The sequence below is a fragment of the Populus nigra genome, chromosome 1 (assembly GCF_951802175.1).
Source record: "Populus nigra chromosome 1, ddPopNigr1.1, whole genome shotgun sequence".
In the NCBI taxonomy this organism is placed as follows: domain Eukaryota; kingdom Viridiplantae; phylum Streptophyta; class Magnoliopsida; order Malpighiales; family Salicaceae; genus Populus; species Populus nigra.
This window is the reverse complement of record NC_084852.1, coordinates 37,432,862-37,444,426: the sequence shown is the minus strand read 5'-3', so window position 1 is coordinate 37,444,426 and position 11,565 is coordinate 37,432,862. Positions and strand designations below refer to the sequence as shown.

Genomic DNA, 11,565 nt, shown 5'->3' with positions numbered 1-11,565 from the left:
ATCCTGAGAGAAAGTCAACGAAGTTGCGTCATGCTGCTCTATGACGTAGTAATTTGGTCGCCTTCGACGACCTTTTCTCTTTAATCCGGACATTGTTAGGATACTATAGAATCAATTCCTTGACAAGAAGTTGGTGCTTACTTGCCTAGAATCTAGGACAGTGCCCGAATCATCAACTTCTCGAAAGAAGCTTTAAAATATCAATAATTTGGGGAGGTGGTTAAATAGTAAAAACTTGAAATTAAAAAGTTTATTTTGAGTTTTAAAATTTAAATTTTATAGTTGTTAAGTTTTAGATTCAAACCTTGTAATTACTAATATAATGATTATCGGAGATTTATATAATCGTTAACTTCAGAATTCGTGGGATTATTTAAAATACACACAAACAGACCCAAACATCCCTTTTAATAATAATAATAAAAAACCTTCAAGATGTCTCCACAAAATGTTGTCCTTAAGGGAAGAGTTTTAGACTAAAGACGAGCCAAATTATTGTGACAGATTGCGGTATGCCTTCTTTAGGGTTCCTGGGCTCAGTGCCGTCAAATTTTATTTCATTTTTTTGTTAAAATTATTTTTATATATATTTTCAGATATATTAAAAATAATTTTTTAAAAATAAAAAAAGTATTATTTTAATATATTTCTAAATAAAAAAACATTTTAAATTATAATCACTGTAACAATTCTAAACAGTACTCACAGGTTGTTTCTAGCAAAGCTGGCATAATTAATGTTGTGCGTGATTTGTGATACAAGTCTTATAAAACCAGACTTGCCTGCCACTTTTTATGGCTGCGATGATGGTAATAATGCATGAGTGTAAGACGATCCGGAACTCCATAGTGCTGCCGCGAGATGAAAAAGGTCATTTTAATATAGAAATATGATGTATTTTTGGATCTGGTATATTAGTTCTCTGAACATACACAGTCTCTTGTTAAGTAACGAGTGATGGAAATATTGTTCTCCTCTATTGATGCTGTTTGGAAGGAAAGGGATAACGAAGTCCGTCAGGTGACTGTTCCTCTTGCTATGATTGGCTCAATTATTTTCTTTGTGCTTACCGTTTGTTTTTGGTTTTTCAAGCTTTGTAGCAGCAGTGCCTTTCTTATCTCACATCTTGCAAAGTAGCAATGTTTCTTTCACTGTTTCACACCAAGAGGGAAGCAAACTGGCTAGGCAATTGCTTGCTGCAAAGCAAAGCTTATTTTCTAGGTCAGAGGATATCATTGTTTGGTTGATTTTCTTTTGCCTCTGAAAGTTTAATTGCAATTTCTAACACCCCTCCCCTCCCCTCCACTCCCATTTCTTATTCCCCGCCCATTTTCCTTGGCAATTTTGCAGGTTCACTACTCTTCTTGTGAAGCTCTGCCTTTATACCTAGCGGCGTTGATGATGATACTCTATCCAGCAGGCATTAGGTTTAGGTTTTGTTTGCATCAACTAAGATTCGGAACTGTCAAGCTGTCCCCAACTTTTTGGCCATGCTGCAATGAGGTTTCTAGCTATATTACTTCATTCTACTACTTTAGCATTATATATGTTATTATGTTCTCTGCAATTGTATTATATTTCTGCTTCCATTTTACTGCTGTTGTTCCTCACTTATGTGCATGCTTTGTTCGTGCTACTGCTTCTTCTGTCTTTACTGCTTATATGATGATTTCTGTTATTATTTGCAAGTTCATTTGGTTCTTCAAAGTTCTTGACGGTATGGTTGGAATCTACAATCCTGCTTGGTGTTCGGTGTTACGCTGGCTTGACACTGCCTGCTTTGACTCCCGGTCTGATTCTGAATGCTTTTGTTGCTCGTGAATTTGTTGCTTCGGCCTTTAACTCTAGTATCATTGATCTGCCTTTTGCTACACTGTGCAGAGAACCCCTGGATAAGGGCAATTTGCATATCACGACGCCATGTTTAGAGAGGTTGTTACGACGAAGAATCTCATTTTGTGGGGATTTGTTTGAAGTTTGAACAATTCCTCTTTTCATTTTAGGCGAGTATCTTAAATTTACCCCTAGATTTATGTCAGTTATTCAATTTTATTTTATTTTTATTTTAGTTTGATCCATTAACTCTTATGTCGATTGAATTCGTTTAATTAAGCCTCGTGCTAATTAACCCCTTGATATGCATGGTAATTATGTGATAATTACATCAACTACATACTAAAAGAGCTTCTTTTTTTACTGTGTATCATCTCATAGATTAATTCTCTCTCTACTGTTCACGCAGAAAAGTGGAGCAGCTGGTGACGATGAAGAAGAAAGGGAAGGGGAGGAAGGTTGACCAGCGGTTCTCGCGGTGCTACTGGTGGCAATGGCAGCGGCGTTACGGTTACTGACCGGTGATTCTTCTTCCTTTTTCTGTGTTTTTTGTATTTCTTCTTCTCCCTGCTTCTATTCTCTTGCTTCTCTATTTCTTTTTCTATTTCTAACGATGATGGTGTTGTTGTTGACGGTGGCTCGAGGTAGGGGTGTTGCTTCCAACGGCAGAGAGAAAGACCAAAAGAGAGGGAGGTTATTGTTCTCCTTTGTTTTCTTGTTTTTCTGTTCTTTTGCTCTGCTCAAATCTTCCCTTCTCTGTTCTTCTTCGTTTTTAGCTCCTCCGGTTCTTAAATAGACATCCCCTTCTATTTTTCCCAACCGTGAAAATGCCATTCGGTTCCTTCTGTTTTTTTTCCTCGACATTCCCTATGTTTTTCGTCTGTTTTTTTAATTTCTGTTTTCCATTATTTTTTCTCTTCTTTTCCTCTATTCCCCCTCTTGCTCATCTCTTTCTCCTAGTAGTTATAATGAGGAAAAAGGGGAGAGAGAGCTACTATCCATGTCCAATCATGGCATAGGGGTAAGAGAGTGGTCGGATGGCCACTTGGCAGCCGCCTGCGGGACTTGTCCCCTCTGCATCTTTGTCTAGTGGCAGGTGAGGGGCGTGAATTTTGTCAGGGTTTGGGCAAGCGGGGAAAAAGAGAGAAACCGAGAAAAATACAGGGGAGCAAAACTTCTCCTTCCCCTGCCTTTGCGCATGCAAGGGAAGAAGGAGAATAGTGTCGTTCAAAACGATACTGTTTCAGGTTTTTTTTTTTGGAATAATCCAAAAATGAGTTATGACAATATATATTTTATACAAAATAAATTTGTTTTTAAATATAAAAATATTTTTTTATAATATTTCTAATATAAGCAGTCTTGCATTGTATTTTTTGTTCCTTTTATTTTATTCAATAAATTTTATGTGTGCGTCGATTTTTAATAGAAATTAATTTTAATAAACAAATTAGTTAAATACAACTGGGTAAATAATCCGTGTTGCGATATTAAATATCATAATCTACTTTTTTCTCTTATTTTTTTCAATTTTATTTTTATTTATTGTCAATTTTTTTCTATTGAATTATCATAAACTCATGACTTTGGACGCGCGATAGACATATAAAATGGGCATATCTTATGTCCAGGTCACGAGATTCATATGTTAGGCTAGCTTTGCCAGGAGCAATAATTTTTTTTATATGTTGTTTTTATTTTATTTTTTTTATCGTATTATTAAATTAATCAAGATTTAACATGGTTATCTTATTTTTATTTTGATGAAACAATATTTTTTATTAACAACATATTTATTTGAACACAAACTTAAAGAAATTACAATAAATATATGTCAAAAATCAAATAATTTAAATTAAGTGAGAAAAAATGTATTTTTTTTAACTAAAACTTCATTTTTGTTATTCATTAGTTTCTTTCTAATTTTGTAGAGGACATGTTTTTGTTATCCGAAACATGATTATTCAAATAAAAACTTATTATGATATATAAAACAACTACAAAGATAAAAAAATAATAATAGTTTGATTATTTTCATGTGATTATATATAGATATAAAAGAATAATTATCTGGAGGAAATAATATAAAATTTGATAGTAATAAAAATAATATATATATATATATATATATATTATCACTAAATATTTAAGATAAAAGTTTTCAAAAACTTATGCATATTATTTTCATATATATATAAAAAATGAGAAAAAAAGAAAAGTGATAAACCCAAATTTAATGGACTTAGACCTCAAAAGAATCAAAACTCATGATCTCAAGCAACGTACTCAGGCCCTATCTTAATGGTCCCATTCTTGGAGAAGAGCCTGATCTTCATAGGTTCAATCTAAGAAAAGAGCCTGGCACTTATGGGCTCAAATATCATAGGCTCAGCTTATAAAAAAAGCCTAGTTCTTATAGGCTCAACCATGAGAAAGAGCACAATGTCATAAGCTCAGTTTCAGAGAAGAACCCAATGTCATAGACTCGGTCTAGAAAAAAAATCTAGCCCTCGTGGACTCAACCCAGGGGAAAAGCTCGGCCTCAATGAGCTTGACTATATTTTTAGATCCTATTAAGTATTATCCATACACCTTTAGGTGTGTAAAAGTCCACCATATTTTTACCAATATTAATGTAAGAGATATTATATAAAAGTTTTTTAAGGAACTATCATATTTCCTTCAACATCAAAGTTATATAATGAATGATGTATAAAAGTCCTCTAAAAGCCTATTATATTTCTATCAACATTAATGTTTGTGTAAATGATATTTATTCTTTATTAATGCATATGTTAGAGATATTTTCATTCATTAAAACTATTAGGATGAAATTACACTTTAACCCTTTATCCGCATAAAAAAAAATAAGACTCATGAGATATAGATATATCATAAATCCTTTAAAGTCTAGTTCCTCAATCTTGGTTTTTTAGTGCATATTTGTTCTCAAAATCTCTCTCTAAAATAACATTATCTTTTTTTCCTTGAAAAAATACTTTCTTGAGCATTGTAAAGTCTCTAGATTCATTAAAAGAAACCTTTTACATGTATCAATCATCTTAACTCATCAACCAACTTGAGTTAAGAGAATGAATCAAATTGTCATAACTGATTATTCAAGATATGAGCCTTGTCTCCAAGTTACTTGGATTTTTTAGAACATCATAAAAAAACAAACAAAGATTTGGATTTCTTGTTTTTAAAATTGGATTATATTGATTTAGCATCCGTTATTTATGGTCATGTAAAGACTGGATTTTTTTTATTCTTACATTAAGTTTTAACCGTATTAGGAACAATTTTTTGATAAAATCATAAAACAAAAATGGCAATCCAGTAATCATGGTAACTTTATTATTTTAATATTATAATATATTATTTAGTCATTAAATAAAATAATCTTGCAAATAATTCAATATTTTTTTGTTGGTTTTTTTTTACATATTAGAGTGAAGATTTAAAGTGTCATGAAAACATAATTTTTGTGATGTAAAATGTAATTTCCCAAACAACACAGATAGAGTGGAAAAAAAGATCAAACAGTAGGAGATTCATTTGATTCTCTTATATTTATTTTTTCAACTCTCTGATATAGATTATCCATTTTTAAAAAAGAATAAATATTTAGGTCATATTTGTTTAATAAAAAGTGCTCTTCTATACATTGTAGTTGTTTATCTTTAGAAAAGTTAGTAAATAAAAAACATTTTTAAATGAAATAAAAATTTAGTTTGGTTTTTAGAAAAGTATTTTCCTTTTATTTTTTGTGGAAAACACGTTCTAGAAATTACAAAAAAATTAAAAAATAGTTGTTATTTGTGAATTATACAAGCCTTAATCCTCAATTTTTTTTTATTGTTATATATTTTATATAGAAGTTTTTTTTTCTATTTCGTCCATTAGAATTTAATTTAATTTTATTTTTATACCAATTTCGATACTTATTTTTGTTATTTTTATTTGTTATTATCTTATCTTTATCTTAATTGAAGTTTTTTTTTATCAATCATATTTGATCTTCATTATTTTTGATGTTATTTATTTGATTTTAAATAATTTATAAAATATTTTCATTTTTATCCTCAATTTGATTTGGTTTTTAGAAAATTGTTTTCCTTTTATTTTAGAATGAAACTACTTTTTACAAATTTTTAAAAATTAAAAATATTTTTTATTTATATTAAATTTAATTCTCAATCTTTTGATTGCTATATATTTTGTTTTGATTTTGTTTTAAATTTTAACCCCTAAAATTTGATCTAATTTGATTTTTATACCAACTTTAGTCCTCATTCTCTTAGTTTTTTTTTCATCTCTTTTTAATTTATTTTTTTATTTATCATATTTAGTCTCCATGTTTTTAATTGTTATTTATTTTATTTGAAATAATTTATATTTTTTTCAATTTCATCCTATTAAATTTTTTTTATAGATTTGTTCTTCACTTTTTTTATTGTTATTTTTTTTAATTTGAATTAATTTATAAAATTGGATTTCTTAACTCAATAGTCCTTTAAGTTTTTTATTTGTCATATTCGGTCCATATTTTTTTAATAAATTTATAAAATATATTAATAAATTATTTTTCAGTTTGTTTTTTATGATATAATTAAATATTATAAAATATTTTTAAATTTATTTTTTATAATACTATTAAATATTAAAAAATAATTCACTTTTTAAAAATTCATTTTATATAAAAACAACTTTTAAAAAAACAGTGACTTGTAATTCATTCCGATGACGAAGCGCCAAGAATAATGGCGAAGGCACCACGAGCTGACACGTGCTCGACTTGCGGCGCAGGCACCGCTGCATCGTATAGCATCCATGTTGCGATAGGAATGAGGGATCGCTTGCAATCGAGAAAAAGATCTCGTGAAGCTATTTGTTCCACCCGCCATCTTAGGCACGTGACCCACAATCGACTCCGAATGATGGTAAATCTGCAAATTTGCTGCAAAGCAGTTGACGTGGCCTTATGAGTGACCATGCAACCTGCTGTCTTTAAAAAAAAAAGGAAATTATTGATAATTAGTTACTTAATTATGAACACAACCCTATTAATTTGGATATAAATTCTGAAACAAATTAGCTAGTATATTTATAAAAAAATTCCAATATAAAAAATTCTATACCATTTTATGTCAACCTGGTTCTATTATATTTGAAATTCTTAGGAGTTGATAATAGGAAAGGTTTTTTTGTTATTATTATTGTTATTATTATTGTTATTATTTGAATTCTAACATTAAAACTAGCGTTTTAAATAAATTTATTCATTTCAATGCAATATATAATCAAGTGGATAATTCACCGTTAAAAAAATAATCTAAAAAGACATAAGTAAAACATGGGAGCACACATTTCGTTGTTCGTTTAAAAAATAAAATAACATTTATACCCTTAAATTAAAAACTTAGAAGCTTGTAATTAGGGTATAATTGTTTTTCGGATCCATTAATCATTGCAAAATTCATTAGGGATAAATCAGTAATGACACCTTTTTTTTATCATAGTAAAATAATTATCTTACCCTAAAAATAAAAAAAATATTAAGCTTTCGGTCATGAATTTCTTTGTTTTTTTAAAAAAAAATATACAGTAAATTTATGGTCATACCTTTAGGATAAAAAAAAGGAAACATGTGCGGAGGGGCTTTTTTTTCTTTCTTATTTTTTAAACATTTAAATTACAAAATTACCCTTAAATTAACAAAAACAAGGTTCGTTTCAACGACATTCTAGTCTTTTTTTTTATTTTATTTTTTGTATCTTTTGGATTTAGTTAGGGGTTGTTCAGTATTTTTAAGTAGTTAAATATTGTTAAAAAATAAGTTGCACGCGTCACCATGTGACAGCCCCTGAGCCTTTTGAACAATGCATGAGGGGCCATATGGTTACCAAAATCCTTCATACATGGCGGCGTTGAGAGCAGTCAGTCATCCTCTTTCCAGCAATGAGGCGTATGCTTACGGTAGAAGTCCGTTGGGCTGCGATGAAACTTTTTTCCATTCCTCTCTCTTTTCTCTCTCATGCCTTTGAAATTTATATCAGCCCTTCTAAAAAACAATCATGTCCTCTTATTTGTAATTTTATTGATTTTGGCTTCCATTCTTTTAACTACTACTTATCTTTTCTTTTGATGGTTTTTAAAGTTTAACTTTTTTTCGATTTCGCCCCTAGGTATTTTATTCAATTTTGATTTTTGCATCCAATTTGGTCCTTCAATTTTTGATTGCTCTTTCTCTGTTTTTATATACTTTTCTTTATTTTTTTTCAATTTTTTCCTTTGTAATTTTATTGTATTTGTTTTTTTAATCCAATTTTGGTCCTCGTTATTGTTATTTCTATTTTCTTAATTTATCTTTCTTTTGATTTTGCCCCTCAACATTTTATTTTATTTTTTAATCAAATCTTGGTCCTCGTTCTTTCAAGCATGTTTTTTTTAATCATCTTCTTGATTTATTTTGTTTTCCAATTTAGCCTTTAATTATTTTGTTTGTTTTGTTTTTTATACCATATTTGGTTCATATTGTTTGAGTTTAAAATTGTTTTATGGATGGAGATTTTACTTTGTTATTTTTTCATGATTGTCTTTCTACAGGGTTTTCCCTGTCTCTTGACATGAGGCCAATTATGTTTGGTCCTTTTTGGGGTCGTTTATTAATTTTTCTTCTTCTAAATTCATAATTTGACATTTGATTATTAGGTTCTTGGGTTTATTGTCTATTCCACTTTTTTTTAATTGGGTTATCACAATCTCATATCCCATATAACAGGTTCGTTATTAACTCAGGTTGACTCATATTTTTTTTATGTGATTTTTGTTATGAGGTTGATTTTGTTTTTCAATTTCATCATCTAGTATTAAATTATCGACCCTAGAGCTTTGTGATTTTTTTCGGTTTTTTTTTTGTTGGATTATCCTAAGTGCGGGTTTGTCAAGTTAGCTTGGGCTATCTTAAGAGTGTGTGTGTGTGTGTGTGTATATATATTTATTTATTTATTTAAATATGGTTTTTTTTACAGGTCCTTCTTTTGAAAGTCTATTTTTTTATCATGATTTCATGTCGTGGGTGGTGGGTTAATCGAGTTAACCCAGGTTCACTTGAGATTTTTTATCCCTTAGCTTCTTCCCCGTGACATTGATTTTTTTTAAAAAAATTATAACTTGACGTTGAAAATTTGGTCATTGACCTTTGTTATTTTTAGCTTTATTTTCTATTAAGTTATTTTGAGAACGGGTAAGTAAATTTAATTTGGATTAGCTCGTTTTTATGTTTTTTTTATTGAACTTGAGTCTTTTTTCTCTATGCCCTTCTTTTGAAATTCTATTTTTTTAACTCAGTCTTGTATTGCGAGGCATGGGCTAGTCAAGTAGCCTAGATTGACCCGTGTTTTATTATTTGAAGTTATATTTTTTAAAAATTCTTTTTCATCTTTTGCCATTCAGTTATTAGGCATTGAGCTTTGCAATTTCTTTTCGCCTTTTCTTTTTGTGAGTTTTTTTTTTAATTTCACATCTTGGATATCGTCTTAGTAGATTTAACCTGAATTTACTTAAATTGTTGTTGCTTGAGGCTTTTTTTAATATTAGGAAATATTTGACTCGGCTCATGGCATAGCGCGGAACACCTATCTACTTAAATTTGTTAGAAACTAATTTTGGTGGATGCATAAGCTAGTTTAAAAACACTCTTACTAACTGTTTGTTTTTGCGTTTCAAAAACGCTTTTTTAAAAAATAAAATTATTTTATTATTTTTCTTTGCTTCAAATTAATATTTTTTTGGTGTTTTCAGATCATTTTAATGTGCTGATGTCAAAAATAATTTTTTAAAAATAAAATAAATAAATTATTTTGATGTATTTTTAGTGAAAAACACTTTGAAAAACAACCGCTACAACACTCTAAAACACTCCATTTAATCATAAAAGGAGCTCAATGATATTTGAAATTTCTAATAAATACACCATTTTTGTTTCTATTATAAGATACAGGTTTTGAAAATAAATATTAATTTATGTAATTGCAAATAGAAGTTGACTAGATTGTTGGTATATGTCACAACTGGCCGAACCAATTTTTTTAAAATATTAAAAAATATCTTGGCATTGTTAATATTTTTCAGCATAAAAAAATATAAATCGGGTGTAGGTTAACCTAATGTTACCTAATCAACTTGATGGATTTAAAAGTAACTCGGATGATTAGTAAAAATATAATTTAACTAAAAAGAACTTAAGACAACATAGTTTTTTATAAGTATTAAAATGACAACATATGAGATGGATCCGAACTAACTTGCCAAATCCGCAACCTGGGTCATGAGATCATGATAACCTTATAGAAAAACAAATCAAAACAAATTTGAAGTCCTATTCCCAATCAACCTAATATTGAAGGATGATTTTTTTTTAAAAAATCCATTAAAAAAGGACAAAAAAAGACTTGAGTGAACCCGGGTTAACCTGCTAAACTCACAACTCGAGTTATGAGACCGAGATAATCCTATAAAAAGCAAATCAAAACAAATCATGAAATCTAATTCCTAATAAACCTAATATTAAACGATGAAATTGAAAAAAAAATCAACAAAAAAAAGATAAAAAAATATGACTTGAGTCAACCCGTAAAACCCATAATCCAGATCATAAGACTAGAATAATATCATGTAAAACAAACTAAAAAATTGAGCTCTTCCCGAGCCCGTGAATTGAATCACGAGACTAAGATAACTCTATAAAAATAAAATCAAAATAAATTATGAAAGTTTAATTCTCAATCAATTAATCGTGGAAGGATAAAATAAAAAAAAATGAAATTAAAAAAAGGAACAGTAAAGTGACCCTAGTGAACCCATAAAACCTGTGACTTTGGTCATAAGACTGAGATAACATCATAAAAAGCAAATCAAAACAAATTATGAAGTCTAATTTCTAATTAACTCAATGTTAAAGGGTGAAATCGAGAAAAAAACCAATTAAAAAAGAAAAAAAATCTGAGTCAACATGGTTAATCCACCAAGCTTGTGATTCAAGTTATGAGATCAAGATAATTATATATAAAGTAAACTAAAATAATTTATGAATTTAAATTTTTAATAATCAAAATGTTGAAGGATTAAAATAAAAAAAAGATTAATATTTTTAAAATCAAAGTTTTGTAGCTCATGGCAAAGAGAAAATGTTTGTGTTTTGCGTTCAAAAAATGCTCTTAAAGATTTTTTAATATTGTTTTTGTTTCAGATTAATTTTCTTATGATTTTTAATTATTTTGATGTGCTGATGTTAAAATAAAATTTAAAAATAAATAAAATTATTTTGATGTATTTTCAAGTAAAATGTTTTAAACAATCACTATCACAATCCCAAACTTTATGAAAGTATATTTAAATTTTATCTAAGTATATTTAGAAGTGTGTTTTATTTAAAAAATAAAAATAATATTTCATTTAGTGTTTTATAATAATTTTGATTAACTATATTAAAAATTATAAAAATTTAAAATAAATTATTTTAATATAGTTTTTTTTAAAAATATTTGAAAAAGTCAGCAACATGGTAACAAAAACAGTTAAACAGCACCCCCTGCTTGTTTGTCCCTTCCAAAGTCACCTAGCGTTTTCTACTACCGACGAAACTATCTCAAAAAAAAAAAAAAAAAAGAAAAGGAAAAAAATATCCCCCAAAATATCCCCCCCCCAAAAAATAAAAATAAATTAACA

At 28.6% G+C, this 11,565-nt stretch overlaps 1 long non-coding RNA gene across 1 annotated transcript; it reads left to right on the top strand.

Annotated features, from left to right (window-relative positions):
* Positions 1 to 814: 814 nt before the first annotated feature.
* On the top strand, positions 815 to 2,039 carry LOC133693757 (uncharacterized). The gene is made up of 4 exons (XR_009842179.1): positions 815 to 1,020; positions 1,093 to 1,221; positions 1,351 to 1,503; positions 1,690 to 2,039. It is a non-coding gene; the product is annotated as an uncharacterized LOC133693757 (long non-coding RNA).
* The last annotated feature ends 9,526 nt before the right edge of the window (positions 2,040 to 11,565 follow it).